Source organism: Puntigrus tetrazona, chromosome 9 (assembly GCF_018831695.1).
Source record: "Puntigrus tetrazona isolate hp1 chromosome 9, ASM1883169v1, whole genome shotgun sequence".
NCBI classification, from domain to species: domain Eukaryota; kingdom Metazoa; phylum Chordata; class Actinopteri; order Cypriniformes; family Cyprinidae; genus Puntigrus; species Puntigrus tetrazona.
The window spans coordinates 24,375,332-24,402,588 of NC_056707.1; the positions used below are offsets into that span (position 1 = coordinate 24,375,332).

At 32.8% G+C, this 27,257-nt stretch overlaps 1 protein-coding gene across 8 annotated transcripts in view; it reads left to right on the forward strand.

Annotated features, from left to right (window-relative positions):
- Positions 1-27,257, forward strand: part of b3galt1b (UDP-Gal:betaGlcNAc beta 1,3-galactosyltransferase, polypeptide 1b) — a 131,630-nt gene that overhangs the window by 83,988 nt on the left and 20,385 nt on the right. For 5 of the 8 annotated variants that reach the window (XM_043248197.1, XM_043248193.1, XM_043248196.1 and 2 more), the window contains exon 3: positions 5,198-5,269. The gene's annotated coding sequence lies outside the window, so the exon portion shown is untranslated. The remainder of the gene's footprint in view (positions 1-5,197; positions 5,270-27,257) is intronic. The other 3 variants (XM_043248199.1, XM_043248194.1, XM_043248195.1) reach the window with 1 other exon arrangement.

Genomic DNA, 27,257 nt, shown 5'->3' on the forward strand with positions numbered 1-27,257 from the left:
AATATTTTTATTGAAAATAATATTTACATTTATGTAATAATCATAAATATTTTTATATAATATATATATATATATATATATATATATATTAATATATATTCATATATAAATGTATTATTATTGTTCTTAATGTTACATTGTTTGTTAAATATATACATGCATGTGTTTGTGTTTATATTTGCAAAATAAATACACAATAAAGACACATTAATATGTTAATAAAATGTTTCACAATTAATCATTTGACACACATCATTTTTACTGTCTATTATATATTTCAGTATATTTTACTACTATCTGTATCTATCTACACACAGACACAAAATGATTTATTTCTACATTTTTACAATGCATTCAATTTTATCCCTTTATACATTTGTTTATACTCTCCGCATTGTTTTTATAACTCGCTGGATCTCAACGGCTGCGTCTGCTTTAATTTCTCAGAAGAAGTTTGAGACGAAACATCTGAGATAAAGTTGATACCGAAATAAAACGTTATTGGAAAGTCTATGGAGCTGTAGACGAGAAGCAATAAAATGTTCCTCCGGGTCGCTATCAAAATCCAGTCACCTCGCCAGACAATAAATCCTCGCGGAACGAATGGTTTGTGTCTGTGAAGGCTCAGCTGTCGAGCGCAAAAAGAACTTCTGCGGCCTCATCGGTAAATGTGAAGAGGTGAGCTCTCGTTCCTGCTTCATCACGCACCAGTCTGTGCGGATCCGGGCTTCGCGGATGACAAAGTGAAGGCAGGTGACATGACAGAACTTTAGAGCGGAGTCTGGATCTCGCGGCAGTCGTTCCGTGTTTGCTGGGCGTCTTTGTCTCCGCGGTGGTATTCTCAGCACGGATGCTGATCCAGGCAGTTGCTAGCAGCCGTCTCTAAGGAGTCCCTCGTCATTTTAATCTCACCGCAGAGACAGAGGCAAACGAGCCACAGAAACATAAGCAGATGTCAGGCTTTATTAAATACAGAGGGAGTTTTGTATAGAAGCTGCTCCGGTGAACTGGATATTAGTCTCTCGCGTGTTGCTTGTTTACTTACTGTATTGACGCACATAGATACTTATAGACAAAACCTGCCACGTTCTCGAGTCCCGACGGGCGCATGAATATGAAGGTCTGAGGTTTTAATTGATTGTTGTAGCCGTACTCGGTTACGTACGAGCATGCAGCTGATTTATTGACGAGAGTCGCACGCTCGTATTACAACTGGGTGCAGCATAATGTGGATGAACTGTATAGAACTGTTTGTCCTATAGAAACCTGCTGGGGTGAATGGAGCACAATGAAATGCACAGGGGCCTTTTTGCACAGAGCGAATAGCGAAAGACACACAATCTAATAAGAATTGTTTATCCCGGCGGCGTTCGGCCTGGGGGTCTCATCAAACTTCCAATGGGGCTACAAGATGACTTAAAATTCATCGTACTTTATTAAAGCGCCCCTATTATGGATTTTGGAAATTGAGCTTTCACGCGGCGCGTAGCACAGCTCTGAGTGAATGAAAACATCCTGCGAAGTTTTAAATCTGAAAGCGCACTGTGTATAAAGTCCACTCTGAATCATTGAAACAAGTCGTTTTTTAACGTTTCACGTCAACATCAAACATTAGCAAACTGCATCACTCTTGTTGTTCGTTTCATATTGGTCTGAATGAAAATGCTAATTTATTCTTTGCCACTAGGTGCTGCTTTTGGAGAGTTAAAAGCTCACAGGTGAAATCCACCAATCGCTGGATTGGTTTGAAAAAAATAAATCATTGAACAAATCATTTGGGAGTCACTGAACAAATAAGGTACAAATAAACCTGCTTTTGGAACTAACCAAAATATTAACCTTTCCTAACCTTTCAGTGTAAAGGTATAGTATTCAGGGGGAGCCTGTTTTCACCACTGAACAAAACTTTTATTTTTGTTTAAAAAATCTGACTTTTCTGCTCACAGTTGCTTATTTTAAAGTCAAAATGGCAAAATATGAGTTCGCAATTCTGCTATAAACTCTCAGAACTGTGATAACTTATGGCATTTTAAATAATTTTTTTGTAATTTACAATTCTTTTTAGAATTGCAAGATAAACCCGCAGTTGTGATAATGACAGAATGACAGATATAAACTCACAAATATGTCTTTTTATATTCAGTCGTGGAAACCGATTTCCATATACTGAATATACTTTAATCACAAAATTAATTGTATATAAATTAATGTCAACCGTCCCATTTTCTTTTCAGAAGTTGTCATTAAGGACCTTAATGAAAACATTGATGTAGATTTGAAGATATATCTATATTTGTGTGTATGTGTGAGTGAGGGAGTGTGTGTGTGTGTGTATATATATATATATATATATATATATATATAGAGAGAGAGAGAGAGAGAGAGAGAGAGAGAGAGAGAGGAATAAACAGCACTTTGACAGAGATCCTTATATTGCAGAAAACTGTCCTCACAAAAATATGGTGGCTTGCAGACACGGCACAATAAAGGGAACACAGCAGGTGATTTGAACTCTGGCAGTAATTGTCTTAAAATTTATTATTGAATCTTGAAGTGCTGGTCGAAGAAAATGGATTTAGAGATGAGACGCTCAGGGAGGGTTTTATTGTACAGGCTGTTAGTAAAGCATGCTTAAGTATGGCACTCTAAAGTCAGACACAAAAAAACATTATGGATTAAAAAATAGATATAGACTAGTAGATCTTACTAACAGATGGATGTTGGGTCACTGGCTGAGCGGAGACTTATTAATTAAACACTATTTTGTGAAATTTTATTAATCGTCTGTTGTTAGTTTGTATGTTGTTGCACAAGGTAGCTCCGCCCTCAGTGAAATCCACTGTTTGCAAATTATGCTAATAACTATGAATTTGTGACGTTATGGAAATTTTTACCAATTGACTGTTGCCTGATGCATAGTTAAAAAGACATAAATGTAATTGAAAGTGTTATTTTTGTATTTTTCTATACTAATAAAGTGTTTATTAATATTTCAATATATATTTTTTTATATTTCAAACTTTTGTTATTTATTTTTGTCCGTTTTATTTTTATTTTCAGTTTAATTTAATGGATTTTACTGTTTTAAGTTTTAAATTATGCTTACGCTTATTTTAGCTTGAACTTTCCCAGAGTTGCTAAGGAAGTTGCCTGGTTTTAATCGTTCAAAAAAGATCTGTCTATTCCAGTTCTGTTTGCATGCCACAGACTGGAGAGGCCGTAGTTTTACTTCACCACTGACAAATTTCTACCTTGATTGTTTCGTTGCGTCTTGTTAGGACATGCTGTTCGATGAGGAGTTAAGTTTGTTTCAACAACATCTGTGTATTCAGTTTTCTTGTGTTAAAACCTGAGCAAGGTCTCACAGGAAGCAATGAAAAACTTAATTTGTTTTTGTAATATTGTGAGTTATGTGAGCCGTTCTTCACTTGTACACCCATAACAGAATCTGTAGGGAGAGCGAGTACATGATTATAATCATCAATATGCACTAGTCTTATTTTTTCGCACCCTCAGAGGAGCAAAGCTTTGAGTTCAATACCGCAGCTCTCAAAGAGTCAATTATGTACATTGTAGAGCTGCGAAAATAAGCTGTTTACTTCAAAATATTGCTGGATGAATTTCAGCATAACTTGTTGTGATGCTGCATACCTTTCATTATTGTCAATAAGCATCATGAGGTTATGAAATGCAAATGTTTCTCTGCGTTGTATGTATTTGCAGTGATATTGCTGCTTTTTCTTAAAGCCTTTTTAAATGAAGGATTTGAAATACAAGAGTCAATAAAAGCTACCGCTCAGAAGTTTGGGATCTGAAAGACTTATTCAATTATTTGAAAGAAATTCATTTATTCAGCAAGGACACATTAAATTAATCAAAAGTATTTCTATTTCACATAAATGTTGTTCTTTTACACTCCTTATTCATCAACAAATCCTGGAAAACATGTGCACTATGAAAATGAATTAATTAAACATTATGTTTGAGCATGTTTCACCGTGTTTCTTTTTAATTCTTTGTGAAATTTACTTGCACTTTGAAAGAGTATTTATCATGATTTCAGCCTATGTTCCCCTGTTTTGGTTTTAGTGGACTCTAATTTTGAAGTGTTTGTTCCCTTGTTCCTTTGCCTATCTTGTTAGTTTCCTTGGTAATTGATCAGCTCCTCCCCCTTGTTAGCTTGCTATCCTACCTATTTAAAATCCACTGCTGATTATAGTCTAGCATGTATCACTGTTTAAGCGATAGCTACTTTATAGGGGGCCATTAGTTATTTCCCTAGTTTAACCCTAGCCCTGCCTGTGTTCTGATCTTCGCCTTGGTTTCTGGATATCTTTCGTCTTGCCGTTTGGACCCTGTTTGCTGCTGTGTGGATCATAGCTTGTTTACAGATCACTCTTCTTGTCAGTCCCCCTGGATACTGTTCGCCATTATAGACCAACGCATGTTTACTGGACTATTCTTGTGATTTACTTTCTACATTAATTTTTGTCTGCTCTCTCGACCTTGTCTCATCGGCCCTGTTACAACACACACAACTATTGCCAAAAGTATTCGCTCATCTGCCTCTCGTATGAACTTAAGTGACATCCCATTCCTAATCCATAGAAACGCAATTTTGACCACTCCAAATAACGCGTCTCCACTGCTCTAGAGTCCAGTGGCGGCGTGACAGTCAAGTTTACACCACTGCGTCTGACGCTTTGCAATGCACTTGGTGATGTATGTGGCTTGGATGCGGCAGCTCGGCCATTTCATGAAGCTCCTGTGCACTGTTCTTGAGCTAATCTGTAGGACACATGAAATTTCGAGGTCTGTAGCGATTGACTCAAAGACAGAAAGTTGGTGCACTGTTCTTGACCTCATATATGTATATATATATATATATATATATATATATATATATATATATATATATATATATGTGTGTGTGTGTGTGTGTGTGTGTGTGTATGTATAAAATTCAAATTGCAATTGGCCTCTGTGTACAAAATAAATAAATAATCTTACTGACCTAATGTTTTGCAGTATTGGCATTATAAATGTATTTCTGTATATTAATGCATTTTGTTAGCATGTTTTTTTAATTGCCACTTACAGTAAAAATAATTACTGCTTTACAGAACATCTGCACATGAGTCACTCTAGATGTGAAATCTTATATTGAGCTAATCAAGTTTGTTTTTTTCCCTCCCAGCAGGACACTTTCACCTACAGAATGAGAGCCAAGCATTTCAAGTTCAACTACAGCTGAAACATCACGACACAAGTAAGTCCTTCAGGTTTCTTTTGTCAAGATTCTTAGAAAAACTGCATTTCAAGCGCATTAATATAGGACTTGCACGACTATTCGTTTTTACGAGCTTGCTAGAGCAGCTTTTGTAAAAGGCATGTACCAGTGGTCTGACAGCCGGCTCATGCAGTTGTTGTTTTCGGCGGCCTGTTTTAATTTTCACTATCACTATCATTTTCAATATCACTCTTATATAGGGCAATATGTGACATTTCTGCATGGGGTGTTTGCTTATATTCACTGCTTTTATTATGAAGGTTATATAGAGTTTTTTCTTCTGCTGCTGCTTCTTCTTAATCATTGTTATGAATGCCTTGTTATTCAAGTTTTTGAATGCATCAATTTTCCATTGTGAGGAAAAACAAAAAGTCTCGGTGCAGAATGTTGGCATGAAAGTCCTTGAATTGTCTGAGAGCTGCCAAGGTCGATGAAAATTTGATCAGCATTGAAATGGCCGGCCCTGGTGCGTTTTAATCGCTCAAAAAATCCTCTAAATTCCCTGCTCTCATCCCGACGCTGACCAGAACTGAGCTATTTGCATTTTACAGGCCAGAGCGGTCACAGTTTACTTCACCATCTCAGGCGAACTGCCAATACTGAGGCCAAAGGCAGACAGAAAGAACAATTTTTGTGTTTTTACTGTGAATGAACCTTAGAATATTAACACTGACTGAGGCCTTTTTCAACAGGCTTCAGTTTTATTAATATTGTAGTCTGAAGATGGAGAGTAAACGGGTTAAATGTGCATAATTTTGATCATTTGATTTGTGTAATTCATGTACTTCTATCTATCTATCTATCTATCTATCTATCTATCTATCTATCTATCTATCTATCTATCTATCTATCTATCTATCCATCCATCCATCTATTGTTTTAACATTCTATCATTCTAATATTCAACTGTTCTCTTTCTGAAGTTCTATCCATCCATCCATCCATCCATCCATCCATTGTTCTAACATTCTATCATTCTAATATTCAACTGTTCTCTTTCTGAAGTTCCATCCATCCATCCATCCATCCATCCATTGTTCTAACATTCTATCATTCTAATATTCAACTGTTCTCTTTCTGAAGTTCCATCCATCCATCCATCCATCATGTTAAGCCAAACGAGAAATGTATTGTATTTTTATAGTTTTGTAGTTTTAAATATTTTAATGTTTTCTATTTTCATTTAAATTTTAGTCAATGTTTCAGTAATGTTGTCTGTTTGTGTAATTTTTGGTAGTTTCTATTCATGTTTAGTTTTAGTACATACATTGTAATGAGAAATGTGGGCAACCATCTACAATTGTATATAAATTGCACATGTTAAAGTCCTAACAATAATATATGGCTTGAAGAAGAAAACCTGAAATATTTTTTTTTCTAGCTTTTCATTGTGGAAGTCATTGCAGCATGCGCAGACCGAAATAAACATCCACCCCAAGTAGTGAAATTATGTAAATGATATTATGTAAACCCCTATGTTCACTTAATTATGATATTATCATGAAAGAAAAAAAAGAATACTATTTCCATCTTTAAAAACCGCAGTTTATTATTGCATCCAATATGAGGGGGACATGAAAAATGTGCTGCATAGTAGGAATGACCCATTTACGTTAGATTGTAGCGCTTGTAGTTGTCGCAGCATGATGAAAATGAATTTATGTAATGGGGTGGAGGGTGGTGGCGGCTTTGGAAAAAGGACAGATGAGGCTTGAGGCAAAGAAAATCTCCTTCACCCTCCCTGTAGGAAAAATGAGAGGCGAGCGCGAACAGTGCGGCCGACGTTTCATATCACAAATTCATTAAACGCAATCAAGATGCTATCTAAATGACTGGCAATAAATGAGTTTCCACTTCAAGCTCTGATTTTCATTCCATGTAATGCTATACAGTATAGCATTGTTGTTTCAGTGTTGTGATGTTGTGACGCTGGATTTTATAAAGTAATAATATTGAGCAGGACGTTTTAATTTGTATGTTTTTAAATTATATGCAAGAACTGTTAAGCTTTATTTCATGTATGTTTTCTTTGGACAGCATCATTAATACATTGTATACACACACACACACACACACACACACACATACATATATAGATATATCCATTTTAGTCAATGTTTGAGTAATGTTGTTGTCTGTTTTATATTATTCTAGTATGCTATAAAGCACTCTTTGTGTGTGTGTGTGTGTGTGTGTGTGTATAACACATACATTAATATATACACACAACATTTTTTCTGAAATATAAACATGCATGTTTTTAAGTATGCAAGTATTTATATATATGTGTGTGTATATATGTATATATATATGTATATGTATATATATATATATATATGTATATGTGTATATATATATGTGTGTGTATATATATATATATATATATATATATATATATATATATATATATATATATATGTATATATATATGTATGTATATGTGTGTGTGTTTGTGTGTATAAAATAATAAATATACACACATACATTTAAAACTTTTATGTGATTACTCGCGATTTATAGTTTGACAACGGCATTTGCTTAGATTTGTAGTGAGACGCATTTTGCTAAGCCTGTTTTCACTGAAACTGCATTGTCCTTGGATTTTGCTATTAATCAAATATGTGGACAATGTTAGTTTACAGGGATGTTATCAAAACAATATCTAAATACAGAGTCCATGGTAAAAATCCAAGGAAAATTCAGCTTTCAGCTACAAATCTCATCAAATGCCGTAATCATTCGTTCTGAAGAGCAGGAAACACTGGAAGACTTGATGAAGGAATTATTAAGCTTATTTAGTTAGTCTGTTGTCCGTTACATCCCTAGTAGTTTAATGATAAAGAACGATCGGCTGTGAACCGTTGTTCGATTTTGTAATTATCATCGATGCCTTTGGCTACACATTAAAGCACGTGGCTAGTGGGTTTTATTCGAGCTGGCCTTCTGAAGCAGCAATCGCTCAAAAAAGAGCGCTGGTGTGTACGAATGAACTTAAAATGACATGATCTCCTTTATTAATTTCGGATCTCCGCTCTGCACAGGGCATGAAAGTTATGCTAATATAAATTAGCATTGCTTTTCCCAACCTCAAACAGATGCTACAGGACCGGTCTCAGATCAGCGTCATACTGGTAACCTTTAGCATTTGTGCTGTGACTCAGCGGTGCCCAGCTGTTTACCCTGAGCGTATCGCCGCTTTGTGTGTTAGATCTTGTGTGTGGAGTGCAGGCCTGGGGAACAGAAGGCAATGAAACCTTAATTACATCCTCCCTTATCTTGCTTCCTTCTCTCTCGTCCTCTGGAGCTGCGCGCTATCAGCACTTTGAATTAGAGTGCTCCGCACGCCGCCTCACCTGTGGATAAACAGCGTCAGGGACCCATTGTTTGAGAAGCGGGAACTTCGTCTAAACAATATGCAACCTTCTGCACCGCCACATTTTTGCACTCATGTACCATCCTCCTACTGCTCTTATCTTGGGTTTTTTTATTAACCATCTAATAATAATAGCAAAACTGATTTTTAAGGAGGCGCAGGAACAATCAGTAAGGGCTGGGGGAGGGGCCTGATAAAACTTATCAGCTTGGTTCATGAATATGGATTACGAGTTTTATGTGACTGGCTTTTATGTGAAAATTTGAAAATGCAATGATTGTTTCTTGACTATTCCTGATAATATATAAATATATTTTAATTGTATGAATGTCAATATATATTAATTTAATATAATTATTGAATATAATTGAATTTAACATGTTATGTAATTGAATATATTGCAAATTTTCTGTCCAAAAAATTATAGATAGATAGATAGATATTCATTAAAATTATATTTACATATTACAAATTATATTTACAAAATATTACAAATATTTTTAATATAAAAATATTTTTATAAGTATTTATATTATATATTATATGTATATATATATATATATATATATATATATATATATATATATATATATATATATATATATATATATATATATATATATATATATATATATATATATATATATATATATATATATATATATATATATATATATATATATATATATATATGTGTATATATATATATATGTATATATATATATATATATATATATATATATATATATATATATATATATATATATATATATATATATATATATAATTATGTATACACACTAAAATTACTACTAATACATTCCATAGGCTTATATATTGTACATTTTAAAATTCTTCTTCATTTACTGATGTTACATGTTGCATTATTTCTCATGTTAATTACAGGAGTGCTTCCTCAGACTTTTATCTCAATTCAGATTAAGTTTATTCATTTAGTAGATTGCCCAATTATTAATGTCTAGTGGTTAAATGAAATCCACAGATTGTCTGGGCCTTTTAATGTGACCTTTTGTAGTTTTGATGTTTGGCCAAGCTCAGCACTCGTCGCTTATTAATTTTAAATGGAAAAACAAATAGGAAAAAAAAAACGGTCTGCACATATTTTTCACTAATTCCCAGTATTTTATTCTGTCTACCCATTCACAGTTTTTGAATGAACAAAGAGCTGTTTGAGTGGAGGTCTTGAATCGTGGTAGTATTGATTTCATAATTAGCATTGATAATGCATAAGTAGGTGGTTTTTGGCAAAAATGAGCCGCAGTGCTTCATGGTGATAGTGAATCTCTGGTTTCTGAAAGTCTTGTAGCAAAAATCATGTGTTATGGAATCAAGTTCTGATTTTGCTCTGAGCTGAACTTCTGTGTGTTCTGGGATCTGGGTCTCTGGAGCGCAGGACTCAGTCAGTCATGAATGTATTATTAATGATGAGAGTAAATCCCTGGACAGGACTCGTGAGGAGCCCAACATCACTCAACTCTATCTGTAACCACAGCCTGCTGCTCACTTTTCATTCTGGACATTTTTACTTTTTACAACTTTTATCTATCTGTCGTTCTAACATTCTAACATTCTGCTGTTCTATCTATCTATCTATCTATCTATCTATCTGTCTGTCTGTCTGTCTGTCTGTCTGTCTGTCTGTCTGTCTATCTATCTGTCTGTCTGTCTGTCTATCTATCTGTCTGTCTGTCTGTCTGTCTGTCTGTCTGTCTGTCTGTCTATCTTTTGTTCTAACATTCTCTTTCTGTAGTCCTTTCTATCAATATATCCTTCTATCGCTCTATCTATTGTTTTTTCATTCTATCGTTCTAACCTTCTATTTTTCTCTTTCTGTAATTCTATCTATCTGTTTATCTATTGTTTTATCATTCATCGTTCTAACATTCTATCATTCTAATATTCAACTGTTCTCTTTCTATCTATCTATCTATCTATCTATCTATCTATCTATCTATCTATCTATCTATCTATCTATCTATCTATCTATCTATCATCCATCTATTTCTACTGTTCTTTTTCTGTAGTCCTATCAGTATATCTTCTATTGCTCCATCTATCTTTCTTTCATTCTATCATTCTAACTTTCTATTGTTCTCTTTCTGAAGTTCTATCCATCATTCTATCAAATGTTCTATCTATCTATCTATCTATCTATTGTTCTAACATTCTATCATTCTAATATTCAACTATTCTCTTTCTATCTATCTATCTATCTATCTATCTATCTATCTATCTATCTATCTATCTATCTATCTATCTATCTATCTATCTCTCTTTAATGGTTCCTAATGTAACTCTCTTACATTCAATTTGAGTAGTAATTCTACAAATAATTGATTTGGAGATTGAGAAGGCATTCTCAGTGCACTTCTGAATGGCACCTGGCTGGGCATTTTGCAGCTGAGCGGAAAGTCACCATTCATGCATGATACAGTTCTTCTTGAGCTGTCCTTTTCTCAATCTCCAAAGTATCGTAATAATCATAATGACATCTGATGTCTCCAGGTTCATTGTGGTCTGAAATATTCTCTTTGATGAAGTTATCATGCGGAGTACCACCCTACGGTGTGGAGCAGCCTGCTTAACATTCTCCATGCAAGCGTGGCCCGATAATGAGGCAACGCAGTTCAGACTCACAAATTTTCACTGTGGTCTTTAGATCCTATTAGCTCTCTCCAGAGAATCTTTCCTCACGCAGGTTAGAGAGAGAAACCTGGCGGATGCAATCAAAGCCTTATTCTAATCACATAGCTGATTATAGCCATCATCTTCTGCCAACAGATCTCAGGCTTTCTGGGAAGTGTCCGTCCTGATGGGATAGTTTAGAGAACAATGCACATTTGAGACGTATGCATTTTCTTTTACCGTCTGTGCTGTAAGGATTCATTACGCTATCATCAGTGAAACTCATTACCGTTGGCCCTTTAACAGCCCACTGGCCAATTACAGTAAGACGATGTCTGCGGTAGTGACTAGATTGAATGAAGGGGATAGTGATTCGGCCTTACGGATTGATTTTCAGTGTGACTGTAACACATAATGCATTTGCATTTTATTCAACTTAACAGACTGCGCAACAGCAGTGGCTCTACAGATAGTAGGTAAAAATAGGTCTCTATGCGGTTTCAATGCAAGTCTAACCGATTAGAAGTCTAAAATTTCTACTTGAGGTCTGGAGAAATTTAGTGATGTAATGCTAATTCCTCCAAACCCATTCCCATGATGAAAAATACTCATTCAAGTCCTGGATGTTACATTTTTACCAAGTGTATTTTTAGGGACAAGCTACCCACAAAAATACCAATCTCAGACTGGATTTTAAAGAGCATATGCATTGAAAGTGTCTTGATTTCAGCTGTCAAGAAAAACCCAATGGTCATTTTTAGTTTTATTTTACCTGTAGGTGAGACGGTATTGCAATGCAACAGATAATGGCTTATTACTTTGTTTCCCCCGTTGATTTTCCCGCTCGAGAACTTGCCATTATTTCCGCATTTCATGCATGATGTGAAATATCGGTTAATACTCGACGAAGACCTGATATTATTGGCTCGGAGCTGCTCTGTTGTTTGGACAGGAGGCAGCGCTTGCAGTCACACTTTGCTGAATTACAACTTCAATTCCTGACATTATTGTGCCAGAGGACTATAATAAAGAGAACATTGTTTGATTTTTTAGACTTAGAGATTTTAGAGCGAGATCTCTCCTTATTTCACTTCCCTGTTGTCTTCTGTTCACCAGAAATGCATTTTATTTGTCTGTTTGTTGGCCGCCTTCAAAGTTCTTTTAAAGACATTCTTCACAAATATAAATTCTGTCATTATTTACTCATTCTCGTGCACGAAGCCATATGGAGAATTGCGTCTCCTCCTCCTCATAATTTCTCTGCCATATCTCATTATTGTGTCTGTGCCAGAGCACAGAAATACAGCCTTTGTGTTTTGTTTCTTTACTAAGCCTTAATCTCACTATAGATCTCTTATAGCATGACGCGCCGATCTAATCATGTACAGCCTCATATAAAACCTTGTAATACGTTTGATATATTCTCTTTCAATTCCACTGAATGGCTGAATAAAACGGGCTCGATTTGTAAGACGAGATCGATTCGCTCAGTGTTTGAGTGTGTGTGTGTGTGTGTGTTTATATGTGTGTGTTGAAAATGAGCATCACTGAAGAGTAATAAGTCTATTGCTGTGAAATAGGCATTGTAATGAAACTAGTTAATCAAACTCTAAAGGTGGTTTAAAGTGTGAAGAAATAGCCATTACACCAATGATAAAAAAAAAAAAATATATATATATATATATATATATATATATATATATATATATATATATATATCATCTGTCATCATTTGCTCACCCTCGTGTCATTTCAGGACTGTTTGATCACAAAATTTCACAAATATACTGAGAGAACTAAGAATATCATGAAAACCGGTGACATTTGATGTGTGATGTGACACGTCTAAAGCTGCTATTTTTGATTTGAGCTTTGCTTCAGTTTGTTTATCACACAAAGCTAGCTTCAGAAGACTTGCATATATTTCACTCAAGTCATATGGTTCATTTTGAAGCATAATTTTCCATATGTAAAATAATGCAAAACCTTTTACAGTATGTACCACAGATGAGAGGGATTAGGGTGAATGCACTGCTGTTTATTATTATTTGATTATTTGATCAAATATGCATTAAAAATACAAATATTTTTAAATATTATAATGCAGAATATTTTTTATTATTATTTGAACATAATTACATTTAATTTTATATAATTTAATATATATAATTAATTTTATTTATATATTTAATATAATTAAATTTATTTATGCATTTATTTGTTTTACAGTCTTTTTGAATCACCTCCATACCATCAGTTTTTTTTTTGTTTTTTTTTTGGTCTTTTCTAAAATTCTGCACTAGTACCAATGTTTTTAATAAGAAATCATTTTAATATGCAAATATGATGCTCAGAAAACACATCTTACGATTATCAGTGTTGAAAACAGTTGTGCTGCTTAATAAAAAACATGATTTTATTTCAGGATTATTAATGAAAGAAAATATTTCATAATATAAATGTCTTTACTTTTACTCAATTCAGTGTGTTTTTGCTGAATCCAAGCATTATAAAAAAAATACACATGCAGGAATTTCAATTTTCGGCTGAACTGAAAGGCACACGAAGTTAAATATATTTCCAATTACATTGTCTTAGTCGTGTTTATTAAATATGCCTGGAACAGAATTATCTGGCTGTAAAGGGCCCTATTTCCCGCTGATTTCAGCCAGGCTCTTTGATGGCGAATGTGAGCTAGTAAATCATTCCTCCGGCGCAGCAGCAGTTTGAGTGTGTTGTGTCCATAGCCGCAGAGCCGTGGTGAGTGAAGAGACCCTCAGATAGCAGACAACAGCTGCACCATCTGCTGCAGCTTTAATGACTACCTGTGACAGAGACAGAGACGCACAGATGGAGAGAGGGAAAAAAGAGCAAAACTGGACCCGAGAAAGGAAAAGAGGGACAAAGGAGATACAGAATGAATACGAGAGAAGAGGATTAGATAAACTCATCATACGAATGTGAGCGGCTCAGAGGAATATTTATTTCATGAACGTCAGCATCAATATCCAACCCTGTTTACCTATCCAATGCACATGCATGGATTTGTTGGTGCACATTATTCAGTATTTTTCCACTGGCAGACTTTTAAAAGCTGTGTATTTTTTAAAAGCATCATACATATCAAAGACATAGACTTAAAGTTTAGCTGATTTACTGTACCTTTCTCAAACTAGATTTAGAATCATAGATTATCAATGAGGTATTATATATGCAATATGTAATACACTGTAAATATTATTATTATTATTATTATTATTATTATTATTATTATTATTATTATTATTATTATATGCAATATAATAATAATAATAAATAATAATTATTATTATTATTATTATTATTATTATTATTATTATTATTATTATTATTATTATTATTATAATAATAATAATAATAATAATTATTATTATTATTATTATTATTATTATTATTATTATTATTAGTATAATAATAATAATAATAATAATAATAATAATAATAATAATAATATTTATAGTAGAATAAATATTATTATTATTATTATTTATTATTATTATTATTATTATTATTATTATTATATTATTATTATTATTATTATTATTTATAGTATAACAATAATAATAATAATAATAATAATAATTATTATTATTATTATTATTATTATTATTATTTATAGTATAATAAATATTATTAGTAGTAGTAGTAGTAGTAGTAGTATTTCTAGTATAATAATAATACTAATTATTATTATTATCATTATTATTATTGAAAGTAATACTTATAAATAATAAATATAAATCTATAAATAAATTATAGTATTATGTAAATCAGTAGTATGACTTCTACCTCTAAAAATAGTATTGTTATTATTATTAAGAAGAAGAAACAAATATTAAAATATGAAAAAGAAAACAAATATTTACACACAAATAAAAACATTACAATTATTTTTTTTGATTACATTACAATTTTGACGTATCATTGGTATGATATTTTATAATACCAACAATATTAATATTATGATTACTATTATTACTGTTGTTGTTGTTATTACTGGAGGATTTTTTTTTTATTATTTGACAGTAGTCTTTTTCTCTCTCATTAAAAAATGTAAAGGTCAGTAAAGTTAAAGAGTCAAGAGTTACATTGAAAAGTCAAGAGTATTTTATATCAAGTGAATATTTGATGTCCATGTATTTATTTTTCTGTGTAATGAACAGGATAATGTACACTGCCGTTATCACACACTAAGAGACACAGAGACACACAAGACTGCGCGAGGCTCCCAGCCTAAAGTACTTGTCACAGACACAGAACAGACTGTCTAGCACACACACACACACAGATAATGAAGCACATCTCATTTAAAAACACAAATACGTCTCACTGATTCTGCTCATAGCACACACAGATGTTGACATTTACTAACAATCTTCAGCTCTTCTAAGATGTCATGACACCTTAATCACATCTTACTCCGTGATACTAGCTGAAGAAAAATCTTAATAGCACTAATGCTGTTTGGTTTTTGCTGACATATATACGAGTGTGGAGTGTCTTGATGTATTTATGAATACACACACAAAATTAATTTCTATTATTATATTTTATATATACATATATTTAATACATAAACGTACTCCAAAACCTGTGTGAACTGAGGGAAAAGCGAAATAGGTCATTTTGAGGATTGGTTTCAGATTTGTTTCACCAGCCAGTCTTTCTTGGCTATTTTTTGAATGTTCTGTGTGTGATCAGTGAACGTGTGATATGATATATTATACCGCACTAATGCCTTCTGGACAGTATGAGGCGCTTTCTGAAATGGCTGAGAGGAAGGATTTGGCATTTAGCGCTCGTGAGATGTCCCTCGAGGGAGACGGTCCTCCTCTGGACAATTCAACAAGTCTTGACGCAGTCCTGCTCTCTCGTCTTCATTAAGAGTTAGGATCGGCACAGTGTGGGAGAACATACAGCCGAGCCAATCCTGACCAACACGTTCATCGGTCCAGAGAGAGGAAATGAAGCAATATTCTCGAGCTCGGACCACATTCTCGTTCAAAGGAGATTGGTGTTTACTTGACATTTGGAATCAGATTTGGGCTCTGACATTTCCTGGGAGATGAGCGTGTGCACACTGTACTGATACATTATTCAGAAGAGACGGCCGTGCCTTATTGCATCACATTTCTATCACCGTATTGTGAGGGGATTTTCGTTTTCAGTCCCAGACGCAACCTTGTCCAAACAGTGTGCCGCTTCTGCTGCGTTACGAAGACTCGAGCTGTTTCACTCGCTCTCGAACATATAATCAATAAGATTTGCACCACTGTGAGTTTGTGGGTTGATTTTGGTTGTAGAAAAAAGATAGACAGATAGATAGATATATATATATATATATATATATATATATATATATATATATATATATATATATATATATATATGTATATATATATATATATATATATATATATATATATATATATATATATATATATGTATGTATATATATATATATATATATATATATATATATATATGTCTATATATACTGTCTATATATGTATATATATATATGTATATATATATGTATATATATATATATATATATGTGTATATATATATATATATATATATATATATATATAAAAGTGATCATATTTAAATTAATTACCATTATAATTATTTATAATAGTAATAATAGTAATTTATAATAGTAATATAAAACCCTGATACATTTGTAAAATAAAATTAAAAAAATACCTTTTAAAAAGAAATATCATTTATAACATTATGCATGTTTTTCTGGTCACTTTTGGATCAACCTAATGCTTAATCAGAAGTAATAATTTATTTGTAAAAATAATTTATTTTCTTAACATTACTATATAAATAATAACACCACTTTGACAGCATTTCATAATTTTCATACATTTTCATTAGTGCTTTTATAATAATAATAATAATAATAATAATAATATAACAAAATAATAATAAAAGCTTTTGTTGTTGTTTTTTTTAATGCATTAAGTAATGTTAGCAATGAAAATATTTACTTATACATTTTTATACAATAAGGTATATACTACAGAATGACTGTAATCTGAGGTTTATGTGATTTCATACCCTAATATAATAAATACATTTAAGGCAATCATAATACAAACTGAGGTGGTAATTTCTTAACTACTGGTCAGGTCGATATCTTAATGTGAATATGTTTAGAGTGGAGACCTTTGTGATGTATAGAATGTATAGAAATTGCAATGTTTATAATGATTTCACCTTTTTCTGTGTCAGATCATTAAAACTGGCAGCCTGGTTCTTGAAGCAGCAGGTATAGTTTGGGTCTGGGTCTCGGGGTCAGGTTTTGTTCTGGGTCCGGGTCTCGAGTGGTCTGCCTCTTGGTCTTGTTTTGGAGGGTCTTGCCTGAAAATGTCAAAGCTTCACATCATTTCACAAAGTCACCTGTCAGGAGAAACTTCAGCAGCTGTTGAATAACAGTTTACTGCTTTCTGCGGGCTGTTAAAAACATGACTTACATGAGTAGGTCAGAAACCTGTTCATTCATCACAGATTTGATTTTATTTTTTAAAGATAGGAGGCTTTTGTTAATGATTATTAGTAAATATGCTTTTGTTAATAACAACAATAATAATAATAATAATAATAATAATAATAATTATTATTATATTATTATTATTATTATTATTTAATCAGTCAGTAGGCTATGTGTCCTTGTTTATTTATTCATTTACCTACTTATTTAACTTATACATTTATTTGTCTTTTCCGCAACTATACTTTAGTTGACATTGCATTTATTTATTTATGTCTTTGTTTGTTTTACAGTCAATGCACTTTAGTTAACATCACATTTATTTATTTATTTGTTTATTTGTTTGTTTTATAGTCAATGCACTTTAACATCACATTTATTTATTTATTTGTTTATTTGTTTGTTTGTCAATGCACTTTAGTTAACATCACATTTATTTATTTGTTTGTTTGTTTGTTTTACAGTCAATGCACTTTAGTTTTATAGTCAACACTTTCACATTTATTTTTATTTGTTTATTTGTTTGTTTTATTAACGTCACATTTATTTGTTTGTTTTATTTATTCATTAACTTAGCCTTAACTAGTATTGATTTATATTCAATAAACTGACACACATTCATCGTGGTAAATAAAAGCGCTGGATTTTGTGCGGACATGAAAAATGAAGCGGCTGTAGCAGCATGCGTAGAATGTCAGAAGAGACAACGCAACCCTCGGTAAGTTTTGTTGATTCAAAGCAGCGTGGTTTAGTTTTGGCACGCCGCTTGCACCCCGCATAGATCACTGCACTTCTGTCGGTCTGGAAAGCATTCAGTTCTGTGATTAAACCTCAGAGGTGGACGATCAATAATCACATTCCTCCACACTTGCCCTCTCTTTCTCTCCCTCCAAATCCACGACGCATCCTTGGCCTGACTGATGTCCTGCGAGAGAGCAAAACGCTGCCTGGTTGACCATTGCAATTACAGATGAGATGAAATGAATCTGATCTCTAAAGAAAGCGTCTCTCACGACAATTACATCTCCTAGAAGAATGGATGACGCTCATTTTCCACAACATCTGCACACTTCTGGCCCCTCTCTGCTTGAGAGGTGATTGTTTGTCTTGTAGTCATCGACACGTGTGTGTGTTTGTTTGTTTGTTTGTTTGCATATTTATTTATTTACATTTATATTACATTTTTGTTTACGCATATTGACACCTTGCATTTATTTATTTGTTTGTTTGTTTGTTTTACAGTCAATGCACTTTAGTTAACATCACATTTATTTATTGATTAATTAATTATTTGTTTGTTTTACAGTCAATTAACTTTAGTTAACGTCTTATTTGTTTATTTTTCAGTCAATGCACTTTAGTTAACATCACGTTTATTTATTTGTTTGTTTGTTTGTTTATTTGTTTTACAGTCAGTGCACTTTAGTTAACATCACATTTATTTATTGATTTGTTTGTTTGTTTTTCAGTCAATGCACTTTAGTTAAAATCACATCGATTTATATGTTTGTTTTATTGTCAATTAACTTTAGTTAACATCTTATTTATTTGTTTGTTTGTTCATTTGTTTGTTTGTTTTACAGTCAATGCACTTTAGTTAAAATCACAACGATTTATTTGTTTGTTTGTTTGTTTTATAGTCAATTAACTTTAACATCTTATTTGTTTATTTGTTTTACAGTCAATGCACTTTAGTTAAAATCACATTTATTTATTGATTTATTTATTTGTTTGTTTTTCAGTCAGTACACTTTAGTTAAAATCACATCGATTTATATGTTTGTTTTATTGTCAATTAACTTTAGTTAACATCTTATTTATGTGTTTGTTTGTTCGTTTGTTTGTTTGTTTTACAGTCAATGCACTTTACTTAACATCACATTTATTTATTTTGTTGTTTATTTGTTTGTTTGTTGGTTTGTTTTACAGTCAGTGCACTTTAGTTACCGTCACATTTATTTATTTATTTATTTATTTGTTTATTTGTTTTACAGTCAGTGCACTTTAGTTAACATCACATTTATTTATTGATTTGTTTGTTTGTTTTTCAGTCAATGCACTTTAGTTAAAATCACATCGATTTATATGTTTGTTTTATTGTCAATTAACTTTAGTTAACATCTTATTTATTTGTTTGTTTGTTCATTTGTTTGTTTGTTTTACAGTCAGTGCACTTTAGTTAACATCACATTTATTTATTTATTTTGTTGTTTATTTGTTTGTTTGTTTGTTTTACAGTCAGTGCACTTTAGTTAACATCACATTTATTTATTTATTTATTTATTTTGTTGTTTATTTGTTTGTTTGTTTGTTTTACAGTCAGTGCACTTTAGTTATCGTCACATTTATTTATTTATTTATTTGTTTGTTTGTTTGTTTGTTTGTTTTACAGTCAGTGCACTTTAGTTAACATCACATTTATTTATTTGTTTCTATTTGTTATCGTTTTGTTTTTTGTTTTTCCGTTTTATAGTAGGCATTAGTTGACACCTATTGTCATCTACCCATGTTTTAATGTATTTACTTTTTAGTTAGGTTTTTTTTTTGTATTTGTTATGTATTTATTTGCTCCTACATGTATTTATTTTTTGGTTTATCAGTTATATTAGGACTTATTAATGTATATTTTGTTGGCTTAAGTTGACCTTTATTTATAATCAGCATGCTATTTTATGAATTCATTTTTTTAGTCAGTAATCTTTTTCCACACTCATTCTTATTCATCCATTCCCTCATTCAGTCATTCATTCGTTTATTATGCTTGACCATTGCAGTTAAAGAGTGAAGAACCAGACGCATTAATCTGGTTTTCATCTCTTATGGCGATCAGTATCCAAGAAGAACGAATGACGCTCATTTTCCACAACATCTGCACACTTCTGTACTCTCATGTATCCGTTTCTCTCTGATTGAGATGTGATTGTTTGTCTCGAATCATCTGCATTCTGCAGGGCCGCCGTGCACGTATATATATATTCTTATCACAGCGTGTCCCAGACATCGGCCCAATCAATTCCTGTCATGCTTCATTCTCCCCAGAGCTTTGACTTATTAAAATACTTAGATGGAGTTTTGTAGCTCCTCTTTTTGTCACATGCGATTTCTTGTATCTTTTTAAACGGCAGGAAAGGAGCCGCTGTCACCTTGGTTGACTTCCACGGGGCGATCTGGACTTGCGAGCGATGATCATGTTTGAGAAACCGCGTGAGAGCTCTCGGGCATGCTTTAAGAAGACACAGTCTCCTTATTTGAAATTGATCTATTCCTTTATTGTAGGAATTGCAATTATGATGACAAATCTTTGGGCCTAGCTGGAACGAAAGCGGAAGGCAGGCCTCGAGTGAGCTAATGTTTATAGAGAGGATTCTCACTGTAATCAATCTACAAATAACACCTGTGATATTGGATATGGATGCAGCTGTGTTTTCATTTGTGAAAGGTTGGCTCTCCTTGCTGTTCATTAAAAGTGGCTTACGTGGCATTAAGGCGCCCGAAATAGAGCAGCAACATTGATTTATTGTAATCTGCCTTCGCGCATAAGCGTTTTTGTGTGTTTTTGATTTCCTTTGTTTAATTTGTCGCCGCTACATCCCGACGGATCAGACGGCGCTTATCTTAAAATCACCTAAAGCTTTCTCTCTCTCTCTCTCTCGTGCGTTCATCAGTAAAGTGAATGACAAATTAAAAAGCAGGGGTGAGATGTTTTTGATGCAGGTGCATGCTGACGGATCTTTCTGCAGAGTAGTGTAAGTGTTTTTTTTTTTTTTTTCTGTGGAGCTGAAATTAATATGCCACTTTCAGTGCACAGATAGCTCATATATTATCAGCCCTTCAGGTTCCTCTGCGATCTTAGGGAGAAAAATTGCCATAACGCAGCATTCTCATATTCGGTATGAGTTATGCTGTGTGGTATGACCTAAGTGTGTATGTGTGTGCGTGTCTGTGTGTGTATATATATATATATATCTCCAGCGCTGCTTGTAAAGTTTGTAAACCCCTTGTGAGTAAAATGCGAGTAATTTTAACAAAATAGGAGAGTCCACAAGATATTTAGTCCACAAGACAAAAAAAATAACTAAAATTATTAAAATAATGTCATTCAAAAGTTTGTGAACCCTTAGTTGGTTGGCGTGTTGTTACCCGGATGATCCACAGTGTTTTTATTTTTGCGATTTATGATTTTGAGATCCGTCTTTTGAGATCCGTCTTTTCACGCTCGGGACAACTGAGGGACTCAAACACAACTATTAAAAAGGTTCAAACATTCACTGATGCTCAATGCATTAAGAGTTTTGAACAGGATGATGTTATATTTTTTAAATATATATATATATATATATATATATTTTTATATATATATATATATATATATATATATATATATATATATATATATATATATATATATATATTTTTTTTTTTTTTTACATTTATTTTATTTAGTACCGCCCTTTGGAAGCATTGTTATTATTCAGCAATTTGTAATGAACATAACAAGTTGAAACAAATACTTTAATATCATCTGAGTGATACTAAAATACCACTGCAGCCAACCTTTTACTTTAAATATGAGAAGGACTGAGAAACGACTTTGGCCAACTTTGAACCTTCGTGTACCAATGGGCACAATGAAAACACTCATATCATGTATACTACCCACCAAAATTTGTCAAACTCAGGAGTTTAGTTGATCACGTATCATTATTTTTTGCAAGGCGTGGAAAGGTGGACATGCTGACACAAACACAACTTAAGAGTCTGAGTCACAAATCACACTGTCTCTAATTAAAACACAATAGTGACAGATGGAGCCTCCGAAAAAAAGTTATTGTCCAATTAAATGTGCCACTCTTTCTCTTGCACTAAATGCAAATAAGCAAACGCTGCATATGGGGAATCATACAGGCTTTTTTATAAAATATGCTAACTATCAAAAAAGTTTGAAATAATGACTAAACGCAGCCTGGTTGATGCAAGCTCTCATGACTGCAGCTTTAGCTGAGATGTATGGCAGTATCATGCAATGCAAGGAATGTGTCAGACTGTAGATATGTTGTTATACTGTTTAACAAGAAGCTTATTATTTATTAACAGTGTGTAAAATACTCTCAAATATAAACATTACCATTTTAATTTAATTCATGTTTTATTTAATATTTTTAAAACTAGCAATTTCTCAATTACACTAAAATACATTTTTAATTATAATAAAATTGTTGCATTTTTTAATTGCATTTGAATTGGTCTTCATTTCATATTTTAATTTTAATTTTAGCAACATTTTTAATTGTATTTGTTTTGTTTTTTTTGTTTTTTTTCCAAATGTCTGGAAATGGCTGCAATTTTATTATTATTTTATTTATTATTTAAATTTATTATTAGTTTATTATTTTAGTATTTAGTAAGCTATTTAATTTCAAGTAACATTTTAGTATTATATTTATACTATATTGAATCTATAATTAAAGTTTAACAATTGTTTATTTAAATCCCTACACGTTATTATAACCATCAGAAATCCTGATACATGCAGCTCTAATAAAAACAAGAAGTGGTCTGTGTTTCTACCGTACTAATCTAAATTAAGCTGTGGCTCTTTTTCATTATTATTTATTATTACTGTCTTATTCATTAGCATCTCCTTTCCTTGCTGAAAATAACAGTCAAAAGTCAAATTAGTTTGCTGGTCAGAGCTAGTCTTCAAATCTAGTCAGGTTGTTCTGGTTGGATGATTTTCACTTAATTGCTTTGCTGACAAATGCCCAAAACTTCTCTAGTTTAAAGTGTGCTTTTTTTTTAATGAATGTCTGGTTTCTGTCATTGCTGCTGTGTATTCCTGTAGCTCACACAGTAGATCAGGCCACAAACATCACTAATGTCAGGAGTTTCCCAGAGGATGTATGGACTTATCATATGTTTGTGTTTAGGGCACTTTGGATTGAAGTGCCTGTCAAATTTATAATGTAAATGTCATACACAATACAACCTTAGTCTTCTTTTGGTATTAACTTGGTTTTATATATATATATATATATATATATATATATATATATATATATATATATATATATATATAATTATTATTATTAATAATTTTTATAATTAGTTTAGAATTTAGTGTGATGTTGATTTATACCACAGTAAATAGTTTTGTATACATAGACAGAAAATATTTTTTTACATTGTTTAAAATTATTATTAATATTAAAAGTGATTTTAAGTATTAATAGAAAAATATATTGTATAATTTATATAATATAGTAAAGTAATTTTATATATATATATATATATATATATATATATATATATATATATATAATTTAGTGTGGTGTTTATTATACGACTGTTTTGCAGACAAAGAGTTGCCAATTAGACTAAAATATATGTAATGTTACAAAAATACTATATTGATAATAGAAATGCATTTATATATCATTAGATAATATATTGTAATGTATGAATTATATATAAATAGTTAATTATTATTATTTTATTTATTTATTATTTAATATGGTGTTAATTAAACAGCAATAAATTGTTTTGCAGACAAAGAGCTACCATTTAGACAAATATATTTGTAATTTTTTATCAATATATTCATATTAAAAAGCACTCTCGGGGTACAAAAGGTACAAAAGCTGTTTCTGGGGCGGTACATTTTCAAAAGGTACACTTTTGTACCTATTAGTTTGACACTAGTTGCACACATTAGTACACTTTAAGTGCTAATTAAGTACTAAGTACTACCCTTTAGTGTACTATGCATTGTATTACGAGTATATTACTATATTATTAATATGGAGAAAATAATCATATTCAATTTAAAAATCACCTGTTGTGAAGAAAATCTGTCCATCGATAATAATCGCAGTAGTCTTTTAAACTCTACAGCGCTATCAAAACATTTATTTTTTTGCCTACGCCTCTTGACTGGCATCTTTTCTAGCACGCTTTTATAAAGACACGTCCTGGATTTATTCCGTAAGCTTCCCGTCATCTCTTTTGCCTGTAGATTCGGTAGAAGTGCCGGAAACGCTGTTTTATTGTCTGTAGCTCAGCTTGCGCAGTTTCAGAGCCTTTCAGGTGCTCTTTGTCCACAGTACTTTAACTACGGAGGCTAATGGCACTAGAGTGCTGCTCGCCATAGGCTTAAAGCATCTGGACTGACTGAAGTTATGTGCATCGGGCCCATGATGCCTACCGCTTGATTTTACCTCCGCCATACCTCACCTCCCAGTGCCTCTCCTAAGATGACCGTCATCGTTTTGGACGTGTTTAATGATTCATTTACTCTCACACCTAGCGCGCGGCCGAAGCTTCAGGCCCGTTTACCTTCGGTTGAGCTCAGACGAACGGACGGAAGCTGCTCTTCTGCCCGCTTTTAATGTATTCGGTGTCTGTTGCGTGCAAATCCCACGGCGCGGAAGACTGCAAGCATTTGCGTAGACGAACGCGGGAGGTTCAGGAGGAGGTTAACAAAGAAACGGCGTGAAAATAGAGCTCGCTGAATGGATTTCGGTCGTGCATCATTTGATCATCGTGAGACGATGTACTGCTGTCGTGATGAAGAGTGAAGCTTTGTGAATACGACGTGGATCGTGAACCAGTTAAATGATTTCAGTTAGTCTTTAGTCACACACTGTGTGTTTGATTCACTAATAGAATCGACTAAAAGAATCAGCTTATTGCACTGATCGCTTCATAAAAAAATTCATTCGGGGCTGGACTATGCTGGTTGTGCAGTATATTTTTATTTCCCTTCTTCGGGGAACGAGGGTTACATACGTAACCGAAACGATTCATTTCAAGGAACCGAATGGTCAGAATCTTTCAGTTGGGAATTAAATGACGCTGTTTTTGTTGTATGTTTTTGTTCAGTAAAAACAGCTGACTCAAAAGAGTCATTTGTTCGGAAATCTGTCTTTGATGGTTGCACCGTATGCTTTGAATCTCTAATAAGAATCAATTCATAAGAGACTTTTGTTTTGAATTGGACTGATTCGGTTCTTTTTAGTGAATCAAAAACGCAGGTTTTTGATTCACTAAAAAGAACCGAATCAGAAGAATGCTTTATTTGGAAATAGTATGCCGCTGATTTTGTTCATGCTTTGAATCACTGAAAAGAACCGAAGGGGAATCCGACAACGCTGGTTGTGCTGGATGTTTTTGATTCACTAAAAGGAACCAGATCATAAGATTCTTTCTCTTTGGAAACTGAATGACTCTGGTTTCTCTGTATGTTTTGATTTGGTTAAAAGAACCTGCTCATAAGACTCAACTGTTTTGATCCAGCTAATGCTGGTTGTGCTGTATGCTTTAAACCACTAAAAGTAAAAATGATTCATAAGTGCTTTACATTCAGGTTTCGGACTACACTAGTTGTGTATTCATTAGTCATTTTGTTTGGGAATATTAACCTATTATGTTTTCACTGTATGTTTTTGAATCTCTAAAAATACCTGATTCATAAAAGACTGTTGTTTAGGAATCCGATTACGCTGATTACGCCATATGTTTTCGAAAAGAAACAAATCAAAAGAATCGTTTACGTGAAATTGGACAACACTGGTTTTGCTGTATATTTTAATTCAGTAAAATGACTAGCCTGTGCTAGTAGCGCTGTATGCTTTCGAATCTCTAAGAAACGAAATCATTTTGTGCAGGGATCAAAATGCACTGATTCGTTGATTCTGCATGTTTCACGAAAAAGAACCGATTCGTAAGAATCTTTCATTTTAAGATTGCACAACCGTTGATTCGTTATATGTTTTGATTCTGAAAAAACAAACACTCTCATAAAAAGTCATTTATTCAGAAATCATCCTATGCTGTTTGCTATAAATCATAAGAAAATTATTTTTCACCAAATTGATTCACCAAAAAGAATCATCCTTAATTTTGGAATCGTACGACAATTTTTGCCAGATGTTTTGATTCACTAATAGGAGCTGAATCATAAGTGTCTTTAATTTGGTTGTTCGTTTTGTTAGTTTTTGAGTAACAAATGAACCAAAGGACCCGAATCATCACTCTTTCATTTGGTAATCGGTTTGAATCACTAAAAAGAGTCATTCGTTCTCTAATCAGAATCACCGGTTTGAGCTGTAATGTTTAAATACACGTATCATGGTGCACCTCCACTAAAGACAGCGCTTTGGTAAACCGGATTACACGTGGTACGTTTTTGGACTGAAATCAAGTGCTGCGACTTTGGAGTGAATTCACGCTTTGTGTGTCGAGAAAGACGAGGCTATTCCTCTGTTTGCAATAACAATAATGTTATTGCTGTTTTCCTGGCATGCTTTAGGCACAGTTTTGCATCACGCTGCTCCATTTTGCTTCCCAATTTTCACTTCTCTTCATGTAAAATCCAATACGTACACCTACACAGAGCACTGCGTGTG